Here is a 16,208-nt window from a genome sequence, read left to right as displayed (position 1 = left end):
CCACCATGTCCTTCATTCCATGCGCCAGCCTCCAAAATTCTTGTGTTCTGAGCTCTGGGTTTGGTGCCGAAGCTGCTGTTGTTATTGCTGCTGCTGCTGCTGCTGCTGCTGCTGCTGATGATGATGATGATGATGATGATGATGATGATGATGATGATGATGATTAGGACTGATTATCACTATTTTACCTTCAGGCTTTCAGAGGCACTCAGACCCTGCCTCAACATTTAAACTCCAGTTTCAATGCAAAAATCTGTGCTTTTGAGAATTGTGTCAATACAAAGCTGCATTTGCCACATGTGGCCTCGTAGACTTCATTTTATGGGCAAAAGGGAACATGATGTGGTCTTGAACAAAGGACACCGCTGTCCCAGCTGTCCAAAAAGTAGATTCTGGAGAAAGTACAGGTCTGGAGTCTTGTTGCTGCTGCCAGGAAAGGATGGGAATAGAGGTCTTATACAGACAGTCTGACCTCGGGTGTCTATAGGTATGCACGAGCTGAGGCAGCTGGATGTTTGTGGGCCAGTGTGGCATAGGCAAAAGCCCTGGGGAGCATGAACTCCCTTCCAGATACCCTACACGTGAGCCAACCCCCCTCTCATTGTTCAGAGGTATCCTATTTAGTGTGAGCACCTGGAGATTGTGCACCTTGGTTACCTGGGGGAGAGGCCGTAAGATCCAGGATACACTCGCATCACTCAGATTCCCAGACTGTGACTCTCTCCTGAATTATTTTATGGCCTCCCAGATTGAAGGCAGATGTTTAGGGAGTAGGGTCCTGGAAGGTGGGAAACATTTTGTGCTCTGCAGAATTTTCTGGATCAGCCCCAGGGGAAGAGCAAGGCCCAACTGAGAGTTGTCTGGGAGACTACTAGCAGGCTGAGTCAGGCCTTTTGGGTCCTCGAAGGTGAATTATCTTTAATCTTTTCACATTTAGTTTGTGTCTTCAGCATGCCAGTTCTGTGTTCCGCTGGACTTGAGCTCAACTTGTACTTCATCTGCAGTTCTCCGGCCTCCCGCGAAAGCAGACACTTTCATTAGCCTCTTGCTATACCAAAGGGCATGGGCTCAAGAGGGAGCCCATGCTATGCTCTCCTCCTCAGGGTTTCTGAAAATTTTCCATTCATAGCTTCCTTTACCCAAGAACAAAAAGATTTTCTGGGGGAGGGGAAGGAAAGGTCTCACTACATATCCTAGGTTAGCCAGGAGCTTGCTGTGTAGACCAGGCTGGCCTGGGACTCATAGAAATCCCCCAGTCTCAGTTTCAGAAGTACTGGGATTAAAAGTATGAACCTCCGTGCCTGGCTACCCAAAATTTTTTATGTGGTCCCAGGGATAGGTATATAAAATGGATATACTTGCCAAATGTGGCAGTGTGCCTGTTTAATCTCAGCACTCAGGAGGCAGAGGCAGGCAAATCTCTGAGTCTGAAGCCAGCCTGGTCTACATTGTGAGTTCCAGGACAGCCAGGGCTATGCAGAGAAAATCCTGCTTAAAAAAACAAAACAAAACAAAACAAAACTAATAAACACACAAAACTACAAAAAGTATACAAATCACACATTTACTGATAAATCATTAAAATTAATTTATCCTCTTTATTAAGGAAGAATGAAAATGTATATGCTAATGAAGTATATATACTTGTTAAATTTTACACATAGAATTAAATCTTGGCTGAATTTTATTTATTTATTGATCTGCCTACCTCTCCTACCTCTGCCTCCTGAGTACGGGACACCACCACTCAGGGGTTTTGGGGTTTTTTTTTTGTTTGTTTTTAAATATATTTTTAAAACATTTTATTTCTATTTCTCTCTCTCTCTCTCTCTCTCTCTGTGTGTGTGTGTGTGTGTGTGTGAGAGAGAGAGAGAGAGAGAGAGAGAGACAGAGAGACAGAGAGACAGAGAGACAGAGAGACAGAAAGAGAGAGAGGGGGGAGAGAGAGAGAGAGTGTGTGTGTGTTCTGGCTGTCCTGAACTCACTCTGTAGATCAGGCTGGCCTCGAATTCAGAAATCCACCTGCCTCTGCCTCCCAAGTTCTGGGATTAAAGGCGAGGGCTACCACTGCCCGGCACCACTGCACCTTTTGTGGACATAGTTTTCTCCTTCCACTTTTTTGTGGGCTCTGAGGATCAAACCCAGGATGTCAGGTCTGAGTAGCAGAGCCATGTTGTCTGTTTTTGTGTTTTTGAGATAGGATCTCACTATGTAGTAGCCCAGGCTGGCCCTGAGCTTATGGAGGTCTTCTTGCTTCAGCCTGCAAGACCTGGGGTTACAGGTGTGAGTCACCATGCTCATGCTCGTTAGATGTTTGATTCTAAATGCCATAGAATGTCTGTATGGGATAGAACATCTTCAGTGTTCCCCTGAATTGATCAGGATTTTAGTTTTATGTGTTAAAGCTGGGGAACTATTTTTCATAAATTTGTAGTATAAAAACAGGAAATGTATGTTTTGGGAATTATTGGAAATTCTGTACTAAGACCAAAGCAAAATTCATTTAATGATTTGGTGTTGTTCTTTTGTTTTGCTTGTCTTTCTTTTTAAAAATGTTTTTTTCAGGGAACTGGAGAGATGGCTCTGCAGTTATGAACACTGGCTGATTTTCTTTCTTTCCTTCTTTTTTGTTTTTGTTTTTTCTGAGACAGGGTTTCTCCGTGTAGCCCTGGCTGTCCTAGACCTCACTCTGTAGACCAGACTGGCCTCAAACTCAGAAATCCGCCTGCCTCTGCCTCCCAAGCGCTGGGATTAAAGGTGTGCGCCACCACTGTCCGGCCACTGGCTGATTTTCTAGAGGCTCTGAGTTCAATTCCCAGTAGGAACATGGTATCTCACAATCATGTATAATGGAATCATATGCCCTCTTCTGGCCTGCAGGCAGACAGCTCTCAGATACATAAAATGAATAAATAAATCATATACATATATACACACGTGTATATATATGTACACACACACACACACACACACACATGAGAGAGAGAGAGAGAGAGAGAGAGAGAGAGAGAGAGAGAGAGGGAGGGTTTCACTGTTTTCCTGGCTAACCTGGAGCTTATTGTGCAGACCAGGCTAGCCTCAAACTCACAGAGATCCACCTGTCTCTGCCTCTCAAGTGCTAAGATTAAAAACATATACTACCATGCCTATCCTTGTTTTGTTTTTTTTCTTGAGACAAGGCCTCACATAGTACAAACTGGGTTCAAACTCTCAATCCTTCTGCCTCAGATTCTGAAATGATGGAATTATAGAAATGCGTCACCATGCCCAGCCTTAATTTAATGTTTTTTTTTAAATGAAACTTAACAACTCAAGCAGTACTTTTAAAAATAAGACACACTAAGTTAATACAATCTAAAAAATCTATGAATTTGATATACACTGAAAAGTAACCATAAAAATATTAGAAGTCTTTTTAATTTTTTTAATTTTATATTCAATGGTACTTGCCTGCATGTCTGTCTGTGTGCAGGTGTCAGAAGCCCTGGAACTAGAGTTACAGACAGTTGTGAGCTGCCATGTGGGTGCTGGGAATTGAACTCAGGACCTCTGGAAGAACAGCTAATGCTCTTAACCATTGAGCCAGCTCTCCAACCCAGAAGTCCTTTTTAAAAACAAACAAACAAACAAACAAACAAAACATAGAACCATTATGTTTCTATGAGGACAAAGAACCCCGTATGAATAGAGAAACATCTTAGTCTATAATACGAATAGTCTCAAGTCTGAAGTAAGGCGTCTCAGGCATCCTTTGTTGCTGACGCATGGCATGATGGCATACACAGTGCAGGGTTTGCATGTCAAGTGTTCAGAACCAAGTCTGTGGTGAATTTGCAAGCTGTAACACAGGTGAGGGCTACCAGAGACACTTCAGATTCATGATGTGTTTGACTTTGAATTAAGTGTGTGTGTGTGTGTGTGTGTGTGTGTGTGTGTGTGTGTGTGTGCATGTGTGTGTGTGTTAAAAAACATTTTACTGGGCTGGTGAGATATCTGCTCTTTCAAAGGTCATGAGTTCGGATCCTGGCAACCACATGGTGGCTCACAACCACCCTCGATGAGATCTGATGCCCTCTTCTGGTGCATCTGAAGACAGCTACAGTGTACTCATTTATAAATACTAAATAAATCTTTTTTTTAAAAAAACAAAAACAAAAAACAAAAAACCCAAAACATTTTACTATTGTCAAGTTTTTCTCAGCCCCTCCATTCAGGGACCCTATATGGGGTTTCAACCTAAAGTTTCAGATGCTGGGCCCTAGGTCATACAGATCTCTAGATTCTGTTTTTAACACATGGCCCTGGCCTTTAGTTCAGAGATTTCTCAGTGAGCAGTCTCCAGGAGAAAGACTGTCAACTTTTTTTTCCCCTTTTGGATCAGAAACAAGTCTCCCAAAGGCAGAATTAAGGCAACTGGATGTTTACAGCTATTTCCAAAGCCTTTCTCCCTACAGCTGCCATGGCCTCTTATCCAACAACTAACTGCAAGAGACACAGAACTTGGTTACTTGGCCGGCTGGTGTCATTTATTTGCATATACATAATTCTGTCCCACCCTTGGTGGCTAATAAGACTCGGGAAGCACAAGCTGTCTTCTGATTGCTGGTGGGGAGGCGCGCGCGCTTGTGTGTGTGTGTGTGTGTGTGTGTGTGTGTGTGTGTGTGTGTTTAAGCAAACTGAAACCAGATGGAGGAGGTTGTTCACAGTCTTGCCTCCAGTTCTCTCCAGCAGATTCCGTGAAGAGGCAAACCACCTATGAGAGATGTTGTTCTCTGTGAGGTCTCTCACCGCTGGTATGCAAATAATAAGTAGGACTGGTGTTTCTAAATTGGTATTTCTAAGAACGGGGTGGGGGTGGGAAGTGTGTGTGCTCTGTGGCCTGGGGTTTTCTGCAAGGTCATCTGCAGCCCTAACTGTTCTCTAATCTCACCTTCTGTGCCCTCTCTTCTGTTCCCTTCCCTTAAGCTTGGGATCAGCGGAGGGAGGAAGTGTGGGGCTAAGTTCGAGTCAGAATGACCTAAGCCAAGCATTTGCTAAAAGCATCAACTACAGATAGCTATCTATATACAGGCCGCTTAGCCTCTCTGGATGGGTTGGGTTTTGCAGCTAGGGACCCCTAATGGAATTCAAAGCCATACTCTTGCTTCCTTCCCAGGAAGGTGACCACTGTAAATCTTTTATTTGCTTGTTTGTTTATTTTTGAGTCAGGGTCTCAGGCTATCATCCCAGTTAGCCTGAAACTCACTATGTAAATTAGACTAGCTTCAAAAGTGGGGCTGATCACCTGCTTCTGTCTTGTTAGTGCTGGGATTGCAGGCGTGTAGCCTGTGCGCCTATGTGTGTGTGCACGCGCACGAACCCGAGAGTGTCAATGCAGGTATGAGTGTGAGAATCAGAGGACAGTCTTGGGTGTTGGTCCTCTACTTCTACCTTGTTTGAGACAGGGTCTCTTTTGTGTCGTCCCCCTCTTCCATTCCCCCTGCCTTTGTGTGTTCATGTTGCAGGCTAGCTGGCCAGCAAGCTTCCATGAATTCTTCAGTCTCCACCTCCCATCTCTCCACAGGAACACTAGGATTCCATGTACTCATGTGACATGTTCAACTTTTATGTGGGTTCTGGGGATTCAAACTTAGGTCCTCATGCTTGTGTCAAAAGCTTTTATCCACTGAGCCATTTCTCCAGCCCTATTGAAGTATTTTTAACTGCCAGCCAGGTCCAGAGCTTTGTAATGTGATCATTAAGCGATTCCTTGTTCAGAGAGAACAGCCAAGTGTGCCCACTGGTCCCTGTGTGGGGGTCAGCAGTTTTTCTTTGGAACATGAATTGGGCATTGTCATGGTGAGGTAGGACCCAGTCCCCAGGCAGGGAAGAGAACACTTCTTTCCCAGTGTTGACCTTCATTCCTAGCTCAGAATGTAGTTCTTTTGGATTCGGAGCTTTTCAGATAATTGTGTCAGGTTACACAGGTTTCAAGATATGAACACTCAAAGAAAGCCCTGGCAGGAGCAGGCTGAAAGGTCCCCACAGCAGCATTTGCTTTCAAGTATTTGAGGGAAAATTCAGGTGTTTCAGCCATGCACAATTCTCCAATAAAGTAAGCAAGAGCAGCCAACAATTTAGCATGCATGTACCATTCCCCATAGAAATAAGCAAGCAGAGTTGGATTTCAGACTGAAAGGAAATCTCCTCCCCGAGCCCTGTAGGGCCAGTGGGGGTCAGCTGCAGAGCCAGTGTCTGGAACAGGCCTGGCACAAACTTGGAAGTCTCAGCACTACAGCATCCATCTCTCCTCCATCCCCTTCTCCCCCTCCCTCCCCCTCCCTTCTCTTCTCCCCTCTTTCCCTCCCTTCTCTTCTTCCCCCCTTCTCCTCTCTCCCCTTCCCTTGCCTTTCTCCCATCACCCTTCTCCTTTCTCCCCTCCCACCTCCATCTCTGCTTTCCTTTCTACATCTTAGGTACATACTCACTCAGTAAATATAAGCCTTTAGTTTTCCAAGAAACATAAAATAAAAATTGAATTATGGGCAGGCAAAGCCTTAAAAGTCTTTGGTTCCTAGGACTCTCTGGGCACCATTTTTCACACTCCATGATTCTTTTTTTTTTATTTTTTTTTTATTTCATTTGCCTCCTGGGATCTGCCCTCAAGCTGATGTGTTGTGTAAGGGGCTGGTTCCAAACACCTTGTCCCCAACTAGAGACATGGAGTAAATTTTATCTAGCTCTGAGGAGAGTTCTGGAAGGATGACATTGTGTTCCGAGCCTCTCTAGCTACAGCCAACAGAAGGAAGGATGCAGGACTCACCAAGGACGCTAAGAGTCTATTTTAAACACTGGATGCTAGTACTTCTTGCTTAAAGCACAGAACAGCCATAAAGACCTCTTAACAAGGAAAAATTAATGGGTGCAAAATGTTTTGAATGTAGCAAATAAAAACCAAACCAAAACAGCTCCCTCCCCCAATTCACTACTGGAAGTGAGCCTTTTTCTCCTTTGCCTCTGATGGACATCCAACAAGGTGCCTCACACATGCCAGGCAAGTGGTTTGCTGCTGAGCTACATCTCTAGTTCAGGAAAACCAACTTTTATATAAAAATGATTCAATGAGTGATTATTTATACAAGGTGATTTCCTGGCTCTTTTTTTTTTTTTTTTGGAGGGGGGTTGTTTCTAGACAGGGTTTCTCTGTGTAGCCCTGGCTGTCCTGGAACTCACTCTGTAGACCAGGCTGGCCTCGAACTCAGAAATCCACCTGCCTTTCCCTCCCAAGAGCTGGGATTAAAGGCATGCGCCACCACTTTGTGGCTTTCCTGGTTCTTTTTTGTTTTTGTTTTTATTTGTTTGTTTGTTTGTTTTGTTTTGTTTTGAGACCAGGTTTCTCTGTGTAGCCCTGGCTGTCCTGGAACTCACTCTGTAGACCAAGCTGGCCTTGAACTCAGACATCTACCTACTTCTGCCTCCCGAGTGCTGGGATTAAAGGTGTCTATTACTACTGCTTAGCTCTGGTCCTTCTTGGTATTGCATAAAAATCTCCCCAGTTTTACTTTATAGTAGGCTTCACATAAGAATAACACCATTGGGATAGTGGTGGTGAGTGCCTCTAATCCCAGTATTCAGGAGGCAGAGGCAGGAGGATCTCTGAGTTCAAGGATAACCTGGTCTACAGATCGAGTTCCAGGACTGCCAAGGCTACACAGAGAAACCCTGTCTAGAAAAACAAAACAGAAGCACAACACCATCTCTCTCTCTCCTCCCTTCATCTTTTCCTTTCTCATGCAATCATCTATTGTTTATTATTATTAATTACTGTTTATTATTATTGTTTATTATTTGAGACAGGGTCTTGCTATATAGCCCGAGACAGCGTCACAGTTATTGTCCTTTTGCATTGCTGTCGTCCTACATGTCTTCTGAATGTTGAGCTGGCAGGCATGTGCCACCATGCCCGGCTCTGTAGGCATTTCCCGTGTGCTCACTGTGTTCTATCATCTGTTAGGGAAGCAGTGGAGAACAAGAGAAAGGTGATTCCTCTCTGTGGTTCCCCTTCCTGTGATCTGACTGGAGAACAAGCCTGAATCAGATCACTGTAGAGAGTAGCAGAGCCACTGACAGAAAGAACTTGAACCCAGAGTCCCATCTTGCTCTGTGATCAAGGTCCACTTTGAGGAAGATTTTCTGGATGAAGTGATATTAGCATGGGTTTTGGTTCTGCTGGCAGAGGCCCAGCTAGGATGAGCTCCCTCAGCCCAGGAAGCAGGCGCCTCTGGCAGTTCTCAGAGCCAGAAGAGCCTGCCTAGGGTGGGGGGAATGAGTGTTTCCTGGAAAGGAAGGGTAGCCAGTAAAACACAAAGGTCAGCTGCAGTTAGCAGGCGGGCAGTGTCTTAAAGACTGATGGCTTCAATTCTAATTTTACAGTATAAAGAAATGCAGCTTCTTTGGGAAAAGGAAGAATTTAGGATTGTAAGCAGGAAATAAAATAGTGTACTTTTACTTTTCTTTTGTTTCTTTTTCTTTCTTTTGCTCATGTGTGGGCATGTGTGTGCGCGCGTGCATGCGTGTGTGTGTGTGTGTGTGTGTGTGTGTGTGTGTGTGTGTGTGTATCATGTGTGTGTACAGATGAGTGTACACATGAAACCTATAGATTGACATTGACATTGGGTGTTAGTTCATCCTAGCAGTAGGGAGGCAGAGACAGGCAGATTTCTGAATTCAAGGCCCTCCTGGTCTACAGAGTGAGTTCTAGGACAGCTAGAGCTACACAGAGAAACCCTGTCTCTTAAAACAAACAAACAAACAAACAAAATTTGTCTGAGTGTGGTGGCACACACCTTTAATCCTGGCACTTTGGAGGGAGGCAGAGGCAGGCAGATCTCTGTGAGTCCGAAGTCAGCCTGGTTTACAGAGTAGGTTCCAGGCTGGCTGAGACTACATAGTGAGATTCTGTCTCAAAAGAAAAAAAAATATTTTTAATTATTTGGTAGTATGTGTATGATGTGTGCCACAGAGCATGCATGGACACGTGGAGTCAGAGGTCATCTGGATGGACTTGGTTTTCTCTTACCTTTATGTTGGTTCTGGGGACTAAACTCAGGTCATCAAGTGTTTAATCTACTGAGCCATCTTGCCTTCCCAGTTTTTATTTTTGAGATAGGGAGGGTCTCCTGAATCTGAAGCTTGTTGATTCCCCTGGATTGGCTGGCCAGCAAGCTCCTCCTCTCCAGTGCTGGGATTATCCTCCTAGCTTTTATGTGGATGCTGAAGATGGAACTCATTTGCTCTTTCACCAGCTAAACCATCTCCCCAGCTCTCCGGAGATGGACGTGGGGCTGAGTCCCCAGTGAAAGCAATAGGAGCAATTAGTCCATAGTGGTGCTCACCAGGGCGGAGATGCTAGTGGCCACTGGGGTAAGCCAAGTGGATAGGCGTACTCTCCAAGATCTCCTGAAGAAGGTATTGTGACCCAGATAAAGTGGTTCCAGACAGGAAGAACTCTGGCTAGCCACCTCCCACCCATGCTAATTTGATAATTAAATTGATGAAATGAACAGACCAAACTGAGATTTAGCGGAACCGTGTCAGTAGCTGGTGACTGGAAGAGCTGAGTTGGAAACAGGTAACCACTGGTCAGCCCCGAGACAGGAATCCAGTTCCAAAGAAGCCTGAGTGCACATGGCCCTGACTGAGACTCTCCTCTGGCTCAGGGTAGAGTGAGTCCACTCTGTCTTTAGAGTGCAGCCTCTCACAGTTCCCAGGGATCATGGTAGTCAGCTCACAGTCTCCCAACTCAAGGATGTTCCAGGCTTTAAACCGATTTAGACCCATAGGCACTCTTCCTCTGTAGTCAAGGCTCTTCTGTGGTGGGAAGACCTGCCTTATGGGTTAGGGGCAAAGGCACTGAATAGGAAGAAGCCTGAGGGCTGACTTCTGACCCAGAAAGCACATAGGCCTCATGTTTTCACAGAAAATGGCCCCAAGGAGAGATTAGGTAGGACAACATTCTCAGAGGTAGGTGACCTATTAGAAAAGGCCAGAGGGTGAAGCCAAGGCTGCTGGCTCATCACAGGGGACAAGAGTGGACTCACATGCCAGGGAGGTGGCCAGAAGGGTTTGAACAGAGCCTTGGCAGCTATGCTTGCTGTGTCCATTGATCCCAAAGGCAAAGGGACTCCTGGAGGATCTTGGTGTTTTTCTTTTGGTTTGGTTTGTTTTTTTTTGAGTCATGGTCTTCCCATGTAGCCAGGCTCACCTTAAAATCACAGTCCTCCTCTTGATATGAGCACTGAGATTACAGGTGTGTGTGTGTGTGTGTGTGTGTCTGTGTGTGTGTCTGTCTGTGTCTGTGTGTACCCATGTGTGGAAGTCAGAGGAGTACTTGAATGAGTTGGTTTGTCTCTTCTATTACATGGGTCTAGGGAGAAGCAGGGGGTTGAACTTGAGTCTTTGGGCTTGTTAGCAAGTACTTTACCTGTCATGCCATCTTACCAGGACAGGATGTTGTTTCACAGGAGGGAGAGTCAGTTCTCTCTGGCGTCTCTCAGACAGTGAGGTCTGGTGACCAGACTGAAGACCCCAGTCTAAGGAGAGCTCAGAAAGTTCCCGTGGTCCTGATGGGGACCATTGGTGCCTTTGAAAAGCAGATTTGGGGAATCTGAGCTGTTACTTGGGCTTTTGATTTAAATAAAAACAGCTGTCAGTTATACAAAAACATATAATTGGTTGTATATCTGTGCACTAATCCTTATTTGAAATTCACTTTGTTTCCTCTTGCTGCCACAATAAATTAATACAAATTTAGTGGCTTACTATCACACAAATTTATTTTCCTGAAATTCTGGAGGTTAGAAGTTTGAAGTGATTTCACTGGGTTAAAGGAACAACAGTCTGGTCCCCCGGAGGGTGAATCTGCTTCTATGTCATTTTTGGCATCTAGAACCTTCTTTCCCTGAATCATGGCTCCTTTTTCTACCTTCACAGCTGTCAGTGCAGTGTTTTTGAATTTTTTTGACTTCTGTTTCCATTGTCCTTATCCCACTCTGACTTTCCTGCCTCCCTTCATAAGGAGTGATTATCTCCCCCCTCTACCCCCCCCCCGCTCTGTTTCAAAAAGCTTTATTTTTACTTCATCCAAGACTTGGGAGAGGCTCCAGGGCGGTAACAGAGCTGCCTAGTGGCTTGAGAGGTTCATTCAGGTGGAGGTGCAGAGCAGAGGAGGGAGCCCCTTGGAAGGCACAGAAGCCTCCTAGTCATGCTTGAGAGAGGAGCACAAAGAGATACTCCCCCAGAGATGCCTGGTGCACACCAGTCTGCACTGGTTGTGGCCCAGCCAGGGTCCAGAAGTTGGTCAGGTGGTTGGCAACTTCTTGATGAGTTTCACCTCCTTATCCAGGAAGTGATTTTCCAAGAAGTCAGAGTTGAGGGTATTCAGATCCAAGAGGGCCTGGTTCAGGTTCTTCTCCAGGGCCAAGGCGGCTTCCATGGCCTCCTGGGTTTTACCCCATTCATCTTGAGATGGCTTCTGTACATCCTGGAAGAGTGCACGCCATCCCGATCAAAAAATCCAAAAAGAAGCCCAGAGAGAGATAGGCTTAGGAGGCCCACAGGTACAAGTTGACCAGGCGGTTCATGGCAGCTTCCACTTTGGTGGAATAATTCTGAGGAGAGGTCATAGCTGATCCGAAGTATGGGGCTAACTGCCAAGACGCTGCTGGCTGAGGAGATAGATGGTCCCGGAGGTTGTGGCTGGAGAGACTTGTAAGGTGGCTGGAAGCTAATAAAGTGGGAGTCCCCTGGTCTGTTCCATTCAAACACTGTTGAAAGACACAGATCCACAGGATCTCCAAGGTGCTGCTTTCTTGTGATTATCTTGAGTCTCTGTTTCTGAAACCCTTAAAATCATTTCATTTGCAAAATCCCTTTAACTGTAAAAAGTCACATATTTACGACATCTAGGGATTAGGGTAGGACACCCTCTGCAACTTTTTTCAGATTGCCATTTACTTTAATAAGTAAAGATCAGCCTGGCAGTGGGGAGAATGGATCAATAATAGGCAGGCTGATTTTAGGGAGACTAGACAGGAAGATGCTCAAGGTCAGCAAGAAAGATGCTGGCGATCAGGTCCCAATAGAGGGAGGGAAATGGATATAGGACATGTTTCAGAAGGAGGACAACTTGGCCTTGGGTCTGTCTGGGTTCAGTAAAGAAGAACCATATGCAGGTGATTTGAGCAAGGGTGTCCCCTATACGCCCAGGCATTTGAACATTTATTCCCAGGTAGGGATGCCGTTTGGGAGCTTTAGGAGGTACAGCCTTGCTGGAGGAAGTTCATCACTGGGAGCAGTCTCTGACAAATTACAGCTGCACTATGCTTCAGTTTGTTCTCTCTGCTACACGTTTGTGATAAAAGATGTGATCTCTTAGCTTTCTGCTCCTGCTGCTGTGCCTGCCACTGGTTGCCATGTTTCTTTGCTATGATGGACTCTTCTGCAACCCAAAGCTCAGATAAACTGCTTTCTGTAAGCTGCTCTGGGTCGTCATGTGGTAGCACAGCAAGAAACTAATACAGAAGTCAATACCAAGAGTGTTGCTGTGGAGAACCTGGCCAAATTCTTTTGTGAATGAATATGAAAGAAGACTTTGAAACTTTGGACTAGAAAAGAAGTTTAATGTTTTAAGCCAAACTTAATGGGCTATCCTATCAGGAGCCTGGAAGACTATGGTACTAGAGCAAAGTGGATTGTAGAGGCCTCAGGTTTCAGAAGGAAGCAATGACTTTAACAACATTGGGACCAAAGCCATTTCTGTAATATTTTGACAAAGACTCTAACTGCCTTCTACCTTTGCCCTAAGAACTTGGCTGAGGCTAAACTAAAAAGCAATAGACCAATTTCTTTAATGGAGAAACTTCAAGATTGAGTGATGTTGGGTCTGTAGTATGACTATCATTGATAATGCTTCGGCAGGTCTGCAATGTAGAAGAGCAAGGCGGGAGGGGAGGGTAGAAAGAAATAAGAAATGTACAGTTTGGAGAGACAAAGAGCCCCAGTAAGCTTAATGTCACAGCCAACAGTGTTTGCTGAAAAGAGAAATTGTGATTGTTAAGGAGATTGACTTCATTAAGGAGAGGCCTGGTTTGCACTAAAACAAAGGGGAGGACAAGACCTCTGTCCAGTAAGTGTTGGGGGATAGTTTTGTGCACTGTGTATTCAGATGCTGACTTCTGCGCCCAGAGATCTAGTTGCTGTTCAGGTGTTGGCATTGTCAAGCATCTCAAGTGTCAATATTGTGTAAAAATTGTTTTCCGTCACCTCTGATTGCTTAATAAAGACCTGATTCAGCCAATAGCTGGATGGAGGAGGAGGGAAGGCAGGACTTCTGTTCCTAGTCAGGGGGGTCCTAAAGAGATGAGAGAGAGACAGAGGGAGAAAGAGAGATGGGGAGGAAGAGAAGTTGTATCATATGGGTAGATCATGTGTAAAGACCAGTTGGAATCACCATGAGGACACACATAGAGCAGAGTGAGCCAGGACAAGACTTAGATTACAGGACCGTGTGGCTTGGAAGTAGGTAGCTTTAGAGGATTAGTTATAGAGCTTGAAGTCTTTTAATAAACTTATTAGGTCTTTGTCTCATTTATTCAGGAGCCAAAACAGGATACAGCAGGTGTAGAAATCATTTGGGAGCAAGGGGGATGAAGCCCCGCCACCTCAACCAGGTACTTTTATATGTGGCACCCAATATGGGACCAAATGTAAATGAAATTGGGGGTTTGTTTCTTCTTTACTAGCTCGGTTAGTAGAGCATGAGACTCTTAATCTCAGGGTTGTGGGTTTGTGACTCACACTAGGCACCAAATATAAATGTAATCCTGTTTTTTTCTACACTCCCTTTGTTCCCAAATAAATGAGACAGAGATCTTATATTTATTAATAAGCTGGAAGCACTAAGCTGGGCAGGTTCTGAGCTATTCTAATCCAACTATGGTGGCCTGGACTACTTCCCAGCCATGTGCCCTATTACTTGCCATCTGAGTCTTACCCTGACTTGCTCTGGTCCATGTGTGTGTGTTCTCATGGCTGCTCTCTCATCATAACCTCATGGCAAATCCTCCTGGTCCTTCTTCTCTTTCTGTCTCTCTCTCCTTGGGATCCAATGATGGGTTTGGAAGTCCCGCCCTATTTCTTCTCCTGCCCAGCTATTGGCTGAATCAGCTCTTTATTAACCACTCAGAGTTGATGAAAAACAATTTTTACACACCATTGAGACAGATGATGCTCCAATAATCATAACAATACCAACATCTAGACTGAAACCAGATCTCTGGGTACAGTAATAAGCATCTGAATATACTGTGCACAAAACTATCACCCAACAAGTAAAATTTACAACTTGTATGTTTCTGTTCCTAAAAATAAGCTGCCAAGGAAGATTGCTGGTAATGTGTTCAAGCATGTGTTGCATGACCATCCTGGCTTTTGAGGCTTGACTGATTCAAGAATGAAGGGTCACAACTCTCCCTTTGCAATTTCAGAGAGCTACTGAGGCTAGGCAGCATGTGGCAGAGGGAGTTCTTGCATAAAAGCCCAGAGAAAGAGAGAAAGGACCTGACAGGCAATTGCATGAGGTTGTGAAAGTGAAGTCTGGGTTACAGTGGAGCTGTAAGACATCTACCAAGGAAAGCTGCAGATAGGCAGAGGAACCAGTCCAAGAGAGATGTCTTCTGTAAGTGGCAAAGTTTGAGGGGCAGAGCTGTCTAAGCTCTCTGATATCAGATTTTGAGCTATAGGATTTGGTGTTTCCATTCCTGGGTTCCAGTCTTGCTTTGGTCCAGTATTTCTTCTCTATATTCCCATTCCTCTCCTTTGAAATAATAATGTCTATTCTGTGCAGGTATATGTTGGAGAAAGTAATTTGTGTTTTTATTTTACTGAGTGTTACAATTAAGAGATTTTCTTGAAGGTTGGTTGTGGTGGCACACACCTTTAATTCCAGCACTTGGGAGGCAGAGGCAGATCTACCAGATCTCTGTAAATTTGAAGCCAGTCTGGTCTAAGTAATGAGTTTCAGTCAGCCAGGGAAAAACAGTCTCAAAAACAAAACAATAAAATACAACAACAGCAAGTAAACAAAAACACTGCCTGAGTCTTAGAAGAGACCTGAGCTTTATGAAACCATGAAAGACAATGAGGACTTTTGAAGTCTGACTAAATGCATTTTGCATTATAATAAGGCTGCTGGCCTATGGGGCCAGAAAGTGGAATGTAGTGGTTTGAGTGAGAAATGTCTCCCATATGCTTAGGCATTTGGACACTTGGTCCCCCGCTGATGGCAATGTTTGGGGATGGTTAGGAGGTACAGCCTTGCTGAAGGAAGTATGCCACTGGGAACAGATTGAGAGAGCATAGTGTCACTGTACATCCAGTTTGCTCTCTCTGCTTCCTGCTTCCCGCTCTCAGTTTTCCTGCCCCTGCTGCTCAGCCTGCTGCTGGCCACCATGCTGCCCTGCCATGGCAGACTCATCCCTCTGCAACCATAAGCCCAAATAAATGCTTCTATAATGTGCCTCAGTCATGGTGTTCTAGCATAGCCACAGGAAGTAAATAACTGTGGGGATGCCTGCTGAGATGGGTCACCGGGAGGATGGCGGTGCTTCCCAGAAGGCTCAGTTGGAGGACCAGGCTTTTTTGTAAGGAATATAGGGATCTGTTGCATGTAGGATGCTCTTTAGACATGCAGGAGATGTATCCTGGAGGTAGGAGACACTAGGGTGTAGAAGGCTCTGACTCTTGGGACTCTTTCCTTGCTGGGGAATTAATTAACCCTTCCTCCACCTTCATTTCTCTATTTGACCCTGGGTTCTTCATTTCCAGATAACAACTGAGGAGTCATATGTGTTTCTGAAGCCAGAGTAACCTTGATATTATCTTCAAATTTGAGCTTTATCAGTCAGTTCTGAAAGCAAGAATTTAAATTATAGAGAGGTTAATTTGCGTAAGGCCCCAAATTAGTATGTGTCAAGCAGAATTATGTCACATTTACTTCACACATGTGACTTACACATTTTTAGTGACAGATATACTTTTTGTCCCTATCTGTCCAGTGTGGGAGGTAGCCACCCCAGGAACTTACCATTTTAGAGCTTTCAAAGCTGTCCTGGAACTCACTATGTAGACCAGGCTGGCCTCAACCTCAGAGAGATCTGCCTGCCTCTGCC

General features: G+C 44.9%; 1 pseudogene; it reads right to left on the bottom strand.

The window, feature by feature from the left end:
• Window positions 1–11,240: 11,240 nt before the first annotated feature.
• Window positions 11,241–11,663, bottom strand: LOC116067877 (annotated as a pseudogene).
• Window positions 11,664–16,208: the final 4,545 nt, after the last annotated feature.

The sequence above is a fragment of the Mastomys coucha genome, unplaced genomic scaffold (assembly GCF_008632895.1).
Source record: "Mastomys coucha isolate ucsf_1 unplaced genomic scaffold, UCSF_Mcou_1 pScaffold22, whole genome shotgun sequence".
Lineage (NCBI taxonomy): Eukaryota > Metazoa > Chordata > Mammalia > Rodentia > Muridae > Mastomys > Mastomys coucha.
This window is presented reverse-complemented; position numbering and strand designations above follow the sequence as displayed.